A 15000-nucleotide genomic window follows, 5' to 3' on the forward strand; every position below is an offset into this window, starting at 1 on the left:
TGTTACCCTGCAAAATGTAAGAAGGGTTTTATCAAAGGAGAAGCGTTGTGCCAACTCAGAACCACATGTAATTCTGTGTATGGGTCAACCCCATACTGCTGGAATTTTCATACAACCACTCTTACATGTAGTCTCTTACACACATGAGAATCGCTCACTGACTTCTTAGTTTTTGTAGACTGAATCTCTGCAGTTTTTGGTATGAATGTGATGGCAGGGCAGCAGACTATATTTTTAAGAATGCAGTTTTTATTACAAATGTAGCGGGAGGGTAGCAGGGAATATTTTTACCACTCATGTATCACATACAATCTGCTCGCCCTGTAAGAAGTTCTCCCACTAAAAACATCAGTTTCTTTGTTCTGCAAAGATATATGATTTTCCATTGCATTCTGTTTCTGTACAAACTGGCCACATGACCATGGCTATGTAATTTACGGAGCCCCAAAAGTAAACATGTTATCAAAACATGGTGAACAAGTTGCTGAAGAAGTGAAGATTGAAGGGAACCCACAAAGCGACCACCAAGCTCAATGTAAATATGCCTCAAAGGTTTGATTAGTTCCACTATACTACGGTCCTCCCTCATCTACTGCAGGTTCTCCTATGAACTGTACAGTTAAAATGCCATCTAAACAACTAGGGTTTACTCTTTCCAATTTTGCCAAAGAATCTCTCCACAAGCGCCTTATCCATTTCCCAGAAGTGCAACATTTCTGGACTAGTTCATTTAACTTTGTACAGAGCTCTTCCTGGTTCTTTACCATGTGCTCTGCAGTTATATCAGTTTCTATAATGTATGTTCTGTACATTTTAAAATAATTCATACACTTATATAGCGCCTTAACAAATGCTCTAAGGCACTTAACAATCCATACAAAGTACAAACTTAAAAATAAAATTCAAGACACCGTAGAATAAGATAAAAGCCAGAGTCAATCAGAACAAAAATGTCTTTTAAAAAGATATGTTTTAAGACTATTTTTAACACTTGTGGCTTTCTTGATGTGCTCTGGAACACTATTCCATAGCTTTGGGGCACAAACTGAAAAGGCGTAAATTTGATGAGCGCAATGATCTTCCAGGTGTATACCAGTGAAGTAGCTCACAAACATAATTAGGGGATAAATTGCTCATGGCTTTAAACGTGAGAAATAAAATTTGAAAAATAATTCGTTGCTGAATTGGGAGCCAATGAAGGTCTTTCAACAAGGGTGTCATGTGGTCGAACTTGCCACCACATAAGACAAGTCAAGATGCACAATTCTGAACATGTTGTATGCGCTGAATAAGGAAATTAGGAACGCCAAATAACAAGGAAGTGCAATGATCTAGCCTGGGCGTGAACTAAGCATATAGTATTTTCTACTGATAAAAAATTCCTTAGGCAAGAGATACTATGGATGTGAAAAATCGTCGACTGTAACAGACGGAAAGGAAATAACATCTGTAAGGCAAATGAAAATTAACTTACCTGCAACGAATCCTCAGCAAAGCATCGCTAGAGTAAACAATTGATCGCGAATTTGTGCCTTCGCCATTGTGAACAACATGGCCATGTGGGAGAGTAAGACGGAGTTCGTTACAGCGATGAAAAACATAACAAGGACCTGGATTAAGCGCACTGTCTCCAGAAATAGTGATGTCAACAGTGAGATTCTTAGCAGGCAAGTAAAGGCAGATTTTTCATGGTTGGCCCATTTTAATACGGGCCGAAAAAAGAATGCAGATGATAAATCCGTAGTTTTCCAGTTTAATTAGTGTGAATTGAGCGATGAAGATAAACCAGAAAGAAATCACAAATTTGGTTTCATCTGTGATGAAAGACAATAAGAGAAGACATATACTTTCTATCAATGAAATAAGTGCTTGATTCAATTGAAGGAAGAAGCCCTCAGGCAGCAATAAGTAAAACATACCAGGACCCACAAAAACAGGCTGCAAGTCAAATTGGTGCATGTTACAGATTTATCATAAGCCTGCACTTACCCCATGTGAGGTGGTAGCCAGAATAAACCAGGGGCTCAATCCTCCCTTGACTTTTCCCAAAATTTACATCTTTCCATTTCCACCCAAGCATTGGTTCTGAGGATAACAGTACAACTGCTCATATTAACTCTAAATGCAACATCATTTTGATCCAAAACAGGTTTGCTTCTTTTTAGTTAACTACAAATTCGGAAATTTGAGATCACTTGCTCATGGCATTTCATTCTACATACACATATATAGATCAATGATCGATACCCCTTATCAGGGTAAAGAAAGCTTCAGGTTTTGAGTATTGCCCAGCAACAGTCGTTTTGTGAATTATCATAATAGATTATTTATGGCTCCCATTAGAAAAGGAATGACAAAATTGGTTAGGTGGAAGGTGTGACCATGAAGATCAACAGAATGACAACTTGCTCTGGTTTGATTAATGACACAAAGATCATGCTTCGGTAAATCCATAGCTTCTGAACAAAAACCTATTTTGATGCAAAATTCCTGAAATCTGTATTTCCAGTTCTGGCTTAAGGAAACTTACAGTACATAGTAATCTCTTCCCGTTAATACACACTATTTTGAGACAATAACACCACTGGAAAGGCTATTTAAAGACAACAGGGTGGACCTTTATCTGGTTTGTGCTGGAACAAAGGAATCACAGAAATACAGCAAACTTTTTGGTGTGTGTAGGATAATGCATTGTGATAGAAAAGAAACGTTGTCAAGTTTGACATAAGTCTAGAACAAGATTTAATCCATTTTTTTCAGTAATACCTACTTGATGAATAATCTTCACAGTTCATCGCATTGTGATATTTATGCAATTTATTATGTTTCTCACATGAAACACCCCCAGTATATTGCAGCGTTTAATTTTATGGGCAATCAGTATGCCACCTTTGTGACAGAGTTAATAAGGAGTTTAAACTGCCACTTTTGCATGTATACATGTATAAATTAACTGTGTGTGTCTTAACAGCTTGAGATGTAGTACTAAGTAGTTCAGATCCATGAAAAGGTTGACTATTTCATAACTTACATGTATGTATTTAAAAGTTAAAGAAAGAAATGCTGTGACATGTACATGTAAATGCCTCTCTTAGTAATTTACTTGAAACTGTTACACCTTTCATCTTTGCATGCATGACATCCTTATTTTGAAGAAAAAATATTTTTCAATAGGTCGTGTTCACCCATGAAGGAAACAAGCATAAAACAAAGAAAGATGGCTTAAGTGACAATAAAGGAAGCACTGATAGACAATAATTATTGTTATGAATATTTTTTGTCAGACAAATTAACAAGTTCTGTTCCACTACTGATATTTGGGAAAACAAAATGGGAAGTGGAAGAAAACACAGTTATAATGATTTTGCAAAACCAAAGCTGAAAGTGAGTCAAATTTGGGAAACCCATACAACACAAGTGAAGGTGTGGTCTTGGAGCACACCTTGGTGTGTTTGGAAATGCTCATAAAATTGTGTTAGGATAACACTACAAGAGGTGAGAATTTACCCAGACCTTTTAATGCAGTACTGTTTTCAAGGCAAGAAAACGTGTGGTTATTTACGAAAGTCGCACAAGAAAAGTGGTCCAAGTTTGACTCTTACCCCAAGTTTTCAGTAGTTTGTAAGACAATCACTTGGTACATGTATTAAATATTCACTGAAATAACCTGTTCACAATTAAAAGGCTGTATCAAGCACACAGCTCTAGAATGTCAGTTCTCTTACATGCTGTCCAATCACTGTTGCCCCTACAAACGGATTAATTCCGCATTGTTATTGATCTGCGGTCAGTGGTCATTATGGCTCGGATGACATTTTCGTACCTCCGTAGTTTTGCTGTATTTTCTTGAATTCCACCCTTTACCAGAACGAAAATTTGACTGGAACTGTTTTCCTGAAGCTTCATCCTGTGGTTATGCTTCCTCTAACTTCCTCAGAGAAAGCATTTCACTGATTTACCAACCTCAACAGCTAGCGAGGCAGATCTGTCATCTTGCTTCTACTCAACGTGCAAGGAAATATCATGCCTCCAGGATTCCCTACTATGCTACATGTACCTCAGACAGTACTTTTCACCAAGCTCATCTCCTTACAAGTGGCAATGCCCAACTTAATCCAGGCCCGATAACAAACTCCCCAAGGTGCTCTGTTTGCATGAAGATCATTTCTAGAAATCACAGAGCCCTGAGTTGCAATCAGTGTGAACTTTGGTGTCACATGAAATGCGGTAACATGAAACCGATCCAATATAAACACTTTCAACAAAAGGAGCAATTCAATTGGATTTGTCCGGTATGTCTTTTATCCGTATTAGCTTTCACCAAAGCATCAATTTCGACTGATGAAGATGTTTATGAGGAGATAACTCAATAAACACCAACATTCACGGAATGAATCGAAATATCCCAAGCCTTTATAAAGACCACTACACCAAACTCAAAGGTCACAGTTTAAAAATTGCTCATCTCAACGTTAGAAGCCTGATTACGAAAACCAGCAAGATTAAACTAATGTTATCAAAAAGAAACCTTGACATCCTTGCAATTACAGAAACACATCAAGACGACGAAACACTGACAAGGGAAGTCATGATAACTGGATACAAAGTAGCCAGGCTGGACAGGAAGGGTCAAGAAGGCGATGGCTGTATAATATATTACTCATATAGCTTGCACATATACGCGAGACAATCTCAAAATGGACATTGAAGCAATCTGGATTGACGTCACTATAAAATGCTCAGAATACTTGGCAGCTTTCCCCTTCACAATGTCATTAAAGACCCCATAAGAACACCCACAACTACTTCTACCCAACTTGACCTCCTTATCACCATTGACACATCTAAGATAATAACATCAGGGACATTTGACCCAGGCCTACATGTATCCGGCCACTGGCATCCGGCATCATAAATCTACAACGCAACGGGACACCCCCGAAATACATCTTTGCAAAAAATTATAAGCAAGTTAATACTGAAAAACTAAAACATGCATTTACTACTGCCCCATGGTCTGCAATCAAGGCATTTGGCGACTCTGATGACATCACATTGGCATGGGAAAATGGCATGGCATCGGTTTAAGTCCGAACAAAACAAACCTCCTTAGACGTATCAAGACTATCAACCCTAACAAAGCCTCCGGCCTAGACATAACTGCCCTCTGAGACCACATCTCATTGGTGAGGCCTCTGCAGAAGGCCTCTTCACTGTCTTTAGACTCCACTGTTCCATCCTAATGGAAAGTATCCAGAATGCTCACTACTCACAAGAAGGGAAACAAAACAGACAGAGGAACAATTGTGGTCAAAAGTTGTTGGGAAGGTTGCGCGCATCAGTTCACTTCACACCTAATTTGATTTTTCTAACTATTGGCTGAAGTAAAGAAATACCATGATCTTGTGGCCCCCCTCCCCCATATTCAATGTTCGAGTTCTTCAAGCAAAAAAAGACATCATTTTTTCCCCTGGAAAATCCACCATTGAAAAGGGGGAGGGGGGGTTTCCACAAAAGGAAGCTACCTTCCCAACACTTTTGTCCATGATTGTCTGAAAACAACAGTTTTTGGTGTATGACACAAAATTTACAAAAGATATGCAGTTGTTATTCTCCATAATTACAGTTCGATAGATTATCTTTATGGTCGATGTTTTAGGCCACCATTCTCAGAACATGGAATTTGCTTCATCCATCTATATGCTCAGTCCGAGGAAGGGTTTTCCGTGACACAATATTGTGGTACAACAATGCGCATTGAAAGTCCTTTCTCTGTAAAATTCCCATTCTGTTTCATGAAGTTCACCACTTAAAAAGGTATTGCAGCATAAATTTGCTATCTAGAGGTACAACTCCTGCAAAATATACAAAATATATAGAAGACAATTGACCTGTTAATGATCAACATATTGTTCTTTGTGTTACTCCCACGATGGTAATACAGCAAAGGTTTTTTTTGCCTAATTCAAAGCTCACCAAGACATGTAAACCATGTGTTTGGAACTGAAAATTCGTTGTTGTACTACTTTTTTTCCCATTTTATTAAGTAAATGCATTTTTAGATGGCCTTCAGGTGATGTATTGAGAGAGAATGGCCACCTATTGACGTACAATGAACACATGCCTGCGTATTGATTTCCCGATAACACAGTTACAGTTGCATATGTAAGGCTCTGAAGTCTGAGAGTTTCATGAGTATGAAGTTCCTTAGAGTTTGACATCACAAGAAGCAAAGTATAAAACCTTGCTAATCAAAACAAACAAGAAATGTTGCATTTGTATGTCATGCAGTGTAAAAAGTTACATCTTGTTAATTCATCTTCTTATGTAAATAAATGAATACAAAACAGTGTTTCACATAATACTCCACAAGTATATGGGAATTTTCAAGGCCAGTGTGGTACGTTTCAATACAACTTGAATGATTATGGATAGAATTCAATACTGCGACGTAACTGATTGTGAATTTGTCCCTTGGAATAAAGAAATTTCTTCATTTTGAACAGTACTCCCTTCTGCTGTGGGAACTTAAAAGATTAATTGAGTAATAAGTTCTCATTTATATTTGTTTGATGGAGTACTGTGTAATTTTACCTAGGCTTTTTAATATTTGTATATATGTACATGTAGAGAGTTATTATTTTTTCAATTGATTGTAACGCGCCGGGGATCATATTTTAATGTAGCCGGCGCGATAGAAATGATTAATGTTATTATTATTATTAGGTTGCACACAGGAAGCAAACTGTACAGGTTCTGATCATGCACTCTGGTATAATCACTAAATAGAAGGCCTTTGATTGCTCAAAGAATGTCTTGGACTGGTAAAATAACGGCTGCAGAGGACAGTCACACTGGCAGAAAACAGCGGCTTTTATACGCTCAACTTAACCATATTGAAACTGCATGTTAGCCTTATTAAATGAACTTTAGAAATACGTCTAGAATGAGAAGCTTTGTTTGATCAATGCAACAGGCTCTACAAAATTTCTTGCTTGTTAATTTATATAAGTGGCTCATTAACTGCAGTGCCTCAAGTGCTGTAGGTCACTTTCTCGCAATTTTCTTCACATTTAATAGGCAGTACCAATGATAATTATCAACTGCACCACTTCAAAATTGTTCTCTTAACAACCTCCGTGTTGTCTACCAGACTACAAAGTATAATTCTCCATAATAATAAAAAAATCACTTTCATTTTTTTCTTCAGATTTTGAAAGTACTGTATGTTTGATTAAAATTTTTTCACCATTCACCATTCCTCCTTGGGAAAATTAATGCCATTTGCTCACTAGCTTAAAATTTCAGTGTAAATACATACAAAACACCAGTTTTCAAGTCTGAAAGCCTGAAACTCCTGTGCTTTATATTTTAATACTGTATTACTGTAATGCAGGCCGTGTACAGTGTACACGCACATTGCATTCTTAAACTAGTGAGTTAATTAATTAAAAATGGCATCTGACAGGATGCGGCGATGCGGATCTGCATAATTCACTGAAATCCGCATCTTCCACATAATTCCGATATTTTCCGCCAAAAACAGAAGAAATACCTGATATTAGTGATAAAGCAGCTCCTTAACATCCACAAAAACATAAATGCCGAGGAAATTGACTGTTTTGAAACGCTTATTTTCCTGAACATTGAAGAAAACAAACCATTGCGTTCGCAAGATGAAAGTTCGTTAGTAAGATCGTAAGCAGTTTCTGCGCATTTTTTCGCCAATGAGCCTGGACACTAGTTTTTGTTCCTACAATGCTTTCCATTGGACGAGAAACAGTTACACTTCAGCAAATGACATGACTGATAAGAAACTAAGTTTGATTCTGAGCGGGAAAGTTAAAACACCATCTTGTTTTTGTACTCAGTAAATATGGATAGATTTGTTATCAAGGAGGCAAAGAAGAAGAAGGATCCTCACTTGGCGGTTAATATAACCGCAAGAGATAGAGCCAACCAATATCCAGGAGTTTTCCACGTTGACAATGGCCTCTTATTCTGTTCAACCTGCAATGTTGTCGTCGATCATGTGAGGAAATGTGTCCTTGAAAAGCATCTGGAATCTTCCACACATAAGAAGAAATCGGACCAGGTAACAACGAGCAGTGAGAAGCAGAGAACATTAAAAACTGCTTTTGAGTGCAAAACAAAGCCACAAGTGGAAAAGGTTAAGGTTTGCGAAGAATGGATAAAGGTTTGTGCAGCAGCTAACATCCCTCTACACAAGTCCGACAACCCTATCATGAGAAATTTTCTCAACAATCGAGTGGTTAACGGAGGCGCTATTCCTTAGGCTTCTCAGCTTCGTGATTATTATCTCTTTGATGTCTATCAGATTGAAAAAGCTGAGCTGAAAAACAGGGTCAAAGGCAAGAAAGTCGCTTTAATCACTGACACGCTCTGTGACCGAGATGGAAGATACGTCCTTGACATAATGGCAGTTTTGCTGGACTTTGACGATCTTTCTCCTTGTGGAAAAACTGTGGCATATATATTAGATTCGCACTTTTTGAGTGCGACCAATAATAAGCTATGGTGAGAACTGTCACTGACTATGACATTGACTTCAACAATGTACTTGTGTTCAATTCTGACAATGTCGGATACATGAAAAAGGCCTTTAATGACACACTATCTTGTCTGTTCCCTCTGTGTGTCCACATTACCTGCCATAGTCATATTGTTAATTTGGTTGCCTCTGACTTCAAAAGAAACTTCAAAGAGGTTAATGAATTCGTGAAGTGTTTCAGAAATCTGTTTTTCATTCCAAGCGGCAGGAAGAGTAGATTTGCAAGTTTTTTGCAGAGTGCTCTTAATAAAGAAGACGGAGTCAGGATGCCACCAAACCCAAATACCGTATTTACCCGTGTATAATACACACTTTTTTTCCACTAAAACAGCTCCGAAAATTGAGATGCGTATTATACTCGGAATCCATTGTTTTAGACACGCGTCCCTCATTAGCATAAAAACAAAGACGCATTGGTTTTTGATTGAAAAGTAAAAGGCTTGACCAAGATCCACTAATAAATTAACCTTTCTGTTTAAATGAACAACTGAACAACATAGCCTTCACTTTTGAGCGATAAACTGAAACATCAAAATGGCCACGAAACTGCCCGGAGTTTACAATGCCGGTCTGATAAATAACGCTCGTTAATTTCGCTGACGATCATCTGATTTCACAATGTTATATTATAAAACTTTGCAAAGAATACAAACAACCCACTACATGTTACTGGAAATATGGACAAAACACCACTGATCTTCGATATGCCGCCGAACCGAATGATCAACATTACACCGCAGAGAAGAAAATTAATGTCACGCAACTGTTTTGTTGGCACGTGCTGGTGATGGATCAAAATTAAGATCAATGGTGATTTTCAAGAGGAAAACGGTGCCTGAAGTTGAAAACAAGCACAGGGTTATCAGCGACGCCCAAGAGAAAGGCAGACTGGATGCCGAAGGAATGAAGAGTTTGGCGTGCTCCACGTGTTGGGACTGGGGAGACGAAGAAGCCTGCTTATTTATGCTTTCGAAGCTCGTGTGACTGAAAGCATGAAAGCAGCATTTTACAGAGAAAACACCAATTTAGCAGTAATTCTTGGCGGATTGACCTCAGTTCTGCCTGAAGAGATGATTGAGTTGTATTTTGTCAAATATGGAGTAGTAAAAAACGATCTTGTGGATGGACAACAAGATGAACTTGTCGATGACGAATCTTGTGCGAGAGAAGTGCTGTTCGATTGTGACTACGAGTTAAAGGTTTCAGTTTTTAAACACTTTACATAGGCTTATTTACTTTACTGTTGTATACAGCAGAGCAAATTTTGTTATCCAGGAAATGGATTTTTCCACACTAATTTTTTGCTCTAACTTTTTTTTCAAAATGCAGTCCAAAATTGGGGTGCGTATTATACACGGGCGCGTATTATACACAGGTAAATACGGTACCAAATGTTGGAGTGTATGGTTCGAATTCGTTCTTTATCATGCCGATTACTACTCACCTCTTGGGGGGTTCATTAAAGAGGAACTACATCAGGTGAGAAATGTTGCTTGCACTTCTCTTCTTCGACTAGAAGAAATGTACAGCGACAACAGTTTCATAAAGAAGCTTGGGGCTCAGCTGAGATTTTTAAAGGTGAAGTCTCCAACCCTTAAAATCTATATGGACTACTTCTAGCAGAAGGTACCACACGTTATTGATGCATATGGCAAGATGGAGAATCTCATGTACTATCTTAAACAGAACACTCACTTGTCGGAAGAACACCTCGATTTTTGTTTTGAAGGAGACAATTTCAGTTGCAAGGAGAGAAACGAACTGGTTCTTCTTGCAAATTCAGCCTTTACTGCTGCCCATGAGAAATTACATAAATATGTGGTAGCAGGTTCTCAGCCAGCCCTAAAGTTTCTCGAGCAGGTCCGCGTATTCGATCCAAGGAATCTTGTTACTTCAGACACTGCCTTTGATGCAATTGATAGCACTCCAGGATTTGACAACGTCTGTAGAAACGAATGGGATTTTTACGTAAAGCGACTAGGACCTGACGCTGTCAAAAGGAGCAGAGATGGCCACCTAGATTTTGTTCTTTTTTGGAAGTCAAATGCAGCTGACCTTCCAGAGCTCTATAAGTTGGCCTCGCGCTATTGCACAGCTACAACAGGCTCTTACGATGTAGAGCGAGCGTTTTCTGCATATGATGACATTCTTAATGAGAAGCGGCTATCTCTTGATCGAAGTACAATCAAGGCATTCCACTTTTTAACCTGGAATCTCAGGGTCCTGTTTTCAGAAGAGCAGAAGAAGGATAGACTGATAGCAACACCATCAGTACCTGTTCTTCATACACGAGTTCCACAAGCTACGCCAAAACAAGCTGACCAGGAGCAGATACCAAAAGACATTCCAAAGGTGTCTACAGAACCGATGCAACAAACCCACGCAACCACCAAACAGCTCACCGATGACTTAGAAATGACAAAGGAAGGTCAAAAGGGAACGAAGAGGAAAAACAGTGAAAAGGATGTCAGGAAGATTGCACATTCTGGGAAAGCGAAAAAAAAGAAGGAATTGTCCGGGAGGGCTTTCAGAGTGTCTCTAAACACTGTCATTGGAAGGGCATCCAGTGCGGCTTTGCCTGCAAAGTGTAATGTTGAATACGGACTGGATCATGAGATATCCACAGTATTTGCGACAGTGGATACTTGTACATTTCCTCATTACAAAGAGCCTCTCATAAACTTTTTGGTTCACGAAACAGCTAGTTTTAAAGGAAGTAAATTGATTGATCAGAAAGATCTTCTGGGTCTTATTGGCAGCAATACTCGAGATGAAGGAAATTACCTAAGTAACTTCATCATTGATGAGTACTTGGAAGTCCCAGTTACTGAAGCTAATTCACAGGGCCTGAAAGCTGATACAATTGGATGGGTGACGTTTGAGAAGATGGTCGGTGTGAAAGCAGCTAATTATGTTTTGAAGGGGAAAGCTCCATTGCTAGAGCAAGACATCGTCCTTGTACCTCTCAACCCGGGACAAAGTAAACATTGGTCACTTTTAGTTGCTGAGCCAACAGAGAAGAAAATTTTTGTTCTGGACAGCCTAGCTGCAGCATATGTGAAGCCATGCACAAAGAATGCTATAACCAAGATGTGGAATCTCTTACAGGAGACTGATGCTGGACTTGATCCCAAAGAGTGGCAATTCTTCACAAACACCCCCGAGGACATTCCTCAACAGCCAAATAGTTACGATTGTGGTGCTTTTGTTTGTGCATACGCTAGATGCCTACTTTTGAAATGCTCTCTCCCTGACAGTTTCTCAAGCTTCAGAAAACACCTGGTTCTAGAGCTTCACCATCACAAAATTCAAGCCTTCAAAGTGTTTCCCCTTCCACAACAGGGGAAATTCTATACCATTGAGTATCAGAAGGCATTTTACATTGGCCAAGCCCTAACAAAATCTGAGGGCTTTCAAACCGAGTATAAGTTTCTCCACACAAGTGGTGCCAAAGTCTTTGCATGGCCAAAGCGCGACGACGTTGAAACGTGCCATGATTCTTGTGCCTTCTATGGGCCTGTATCTGTCCTTGGAAATGCTCCATTTACCATTCCACAGTTAACGGAAATAGAGCTAGTATTTAGTTGGCGCAGGAAGAGCAGAAAAGCAAGAAATTAAAGGTGACATTGTACTGGCTCGAGGATTCTCAAGCTTTCCACTGCATAGGAAGTACCTCCAAAATACTGGGATCTTTGGACTGATCAGAATAACTCGAGAACTCAAAAGATTATTTACAGTTGTAATGTTGATTGTTCTTTTTATAACCTATATTACAGGAAGTGTTTTAAGGGCCGATTTACAGGGTACGATTTTGCCGCATGCGACAACGGCTTACGACAGGCCCACGACATGATTTACGATTGTTGTGTACGTCAGAAAAAATGTCGTAGCATTTTAAAACGTTTTAAAACGCTGCGACAATCGTAAGTCATTTCGTAGGCCTGTCGTGAACTTGTCACATGCGACAAAATCGCATCATGTAAATTGGCCCTAACAGATCCAAAACAGGCTAAAAATACAATTTTAACTTTAGATATAGATTGTGAAAAGCATGAACTGGAAGTTGTGCATTTGGAATTGCAATAATAAGAAACAGTACTAGTGCCGCTAACGTAAAAGAGAATTTTAGTTACTATTTGAAGTGTGTAGTTGTTAAAATGTACATTTAAGTCATTCAGCATTTTGGTATTCACTTTACCATGTTCCTTTTCACTTTTGTGAATGAAGAGAAAAAAAAAGAATGCTGTCATGAATTATAAAGAAGTGCATTGTTTGAAATTGTAATGTTTGTCACCGCTGTTTGCGTCTTACATGTATTTTTGATTAAGCTATATAAAGATGGCCATAGGAAATATATGTATGCACGAAATGCTCTTGTGTTGTGAACCGTGTTATAAATTATAATTTCATAACATACCCTGGGCTCGAAATAAAAAAAAAAAAGGATCCGATCACAATTTTGCGACAAGATATGAAAATTTAGTCGCAAGTTATAGTCGCAAACTGTAATCATAGAGAAAATAGGAGCCCGCAATACATATGTGTAAAAAACCGCTGAAAATTGTCAATGATCGAGGGAATGGATCGCGCTCCAAAGGTACAGTATTACAATTTTGCTCCATTATCTCCAAATTGAAACATTTGAAATTCATGATGAGAAACAAAATAATTTTTTATCGCTTTATTTATTTTACCAAAAGTTGCGGCAAAATCCCAACTGCTAACCCTTTTATTTCAACGGTGAAAGCTGGTCGCAAATTGGTGACTCCTCCATGTATTTTAATCACAAAGGGCAAAAATTCAGTCACAAATGCGATTGTATTGGTTGCAATTTCGATTACGGATTTACCGTAAGCATGTAATACATTGGACGGGCCTAATTATTAGTTTTACAACTTGTTTAAATTTCCGCATAATCCGGTGTAATTTCCGCATAATCAATGCATGTTTCCGCATAATATGGCCAAAATTTTCCGCGTAATCTTTAATTTTTTTCCGCATCCTATCAGAAGCCATGATTAAATAACAAAATTCCAGTCAAAATAAACAGATGTCTTTTTTAAATCCAGGCTTAAAACTTAGGTCACTTAGTGTTTAGTTAAGTTAACATAGCTTTGAAAATTATCCAAAGAAAAAGAAGAACTGATTCTTTGGTCATAGTTGCACTTTAATCCATGAAAAATTATTTCCCAAGAACCCTCCCTCCTGAATATTTACTCATGCAAGGAACAAGTGGACACTGTGAACTTACTTTTCATCTGGACTGTATGACTTTTGCTACACCTATTTCTCCACTGGCCAATTTTAAATCTTTAATTTCATAGCCTTTTCACTTACACAATTATATATGATGAAATGATATATGAAATGAACTGTACATTGAACTTCAGATTTGAAATCCAGTGAATGTTTAGTTTTGCTTCATAACTGCGAGGATCATTGCTTCACTTGACAATTATATCTCACATGAAATCATTTAGGTACTGCATAAAAATTATACTCAAGTATGCAAGTGGTACGCAACTGAAGAGGGATAGAGAAGCACACACTGCACTTTTACATGTAACTTATTGTGTGCTTCTCTATCTCTCTACAGTTACGTATGGTATAGCCTTTCATTTGCCTCGAAATTTCTAACTTTCATTTATTCAAATGGTTTTATTAATTTTGTTCCAAATAGTCTTTAGACTCCATACACTTTAGTTTTACTTCAAAAACAGGTGTGATTTACTGAAATAACGAATAAAAACCAAATTCAATTACCGGTAACCCATTGACTCCTGGGAGTGAGACTTAACAGATGTTACTCTGTTTGATACCACATGATTTTACTCAGCTCATCAACAGCCCACCTGTGGAGTGAATAGGTTAATTCAACATTTTTTTACGTACCCCATAAACAGTACTCTCATCAACTTTCCTTAATCAAACTACATGTACATGTATCTAAAAACAATTAAGGCACTAGAATCAACCATCAGTGTCAAAGGTAATTCAATTAAAGTGTGCCATAAGCTTATGTCCCTATTTTAATATGCCCATAAAGCATTCACTTGACCCTAATAACAAAGACAGAGAAAAACTAATGTGGGAATTGATTTCATGACTCTGAACAAATTTCATATATAAAGAGCTACTAGTGTGGTGCTTGGTGCTGCGAAAGAAAACTAATTTTGGCTGACTACCTACAGGTATGTACATTGTACGCTACCTATCTCAAGCGGGTAAGTATTCTGTAATTGCTCCATACTTGCTCCAACAAAAGCGAATAAAAAAAAAAACTTACATAGTTCTACCAGTGCACCTTTCCAAAAAACTGCAACTGACAAGTTCAATGTCATCGCACATGTGGTAGTCCTCAGCTAACAATATCTCAGTGTCTATCTCAGTATTTTACCAGTGTTCTCATCTCTCATCGCAATTTAATA

General features: G+C 38.2%; 1 long non-coding RNA gene and 1 pseudogene across 1 annotated transcript in view; one reads left to right on the plus strand and one right to left on the minus strand.

Annotated features, from left to right (window-relative positions):
• Positions 1-5626: 5626 nt before the first annotated feature.
• LOC137976405 (uncharacterized) overlaps positions 5627-15000 on the minus strand; it is a 10753-nt gene continuing 1379 nt past the window's right edge. The window contains exons 2-3 of the long non-coding RNA XR_011117759.1: positions 14336-14424; positions 5627-5855 (exon numbers count right to left, since the gene is read on the minus strand). This is a non-coding gene — a long non-coding RNA (uncharacterized lncRNA). The remainder of the gene's footprint in view (positions 5856-14335; positions 14425-15000) is intronic.
• Positions 7877-8877, plus strand: LOC137975479 (uncharacterized; annotated as a pseudogene).

Source organism: Montipora foliosa, chromosome 11 (genome assembly GCF_036669935.1).
Source record: "Montipora foliosa isolate CH-2021 chromosome 11, ASM3666993v2, whole genome shotgun sequence".
Lineage (NCBI taxonomy): Eukaryota > Metazoa > Cnidaria > Anthozoa > Scleractinia > Acroporidae > Montipora > Montipora foliosa.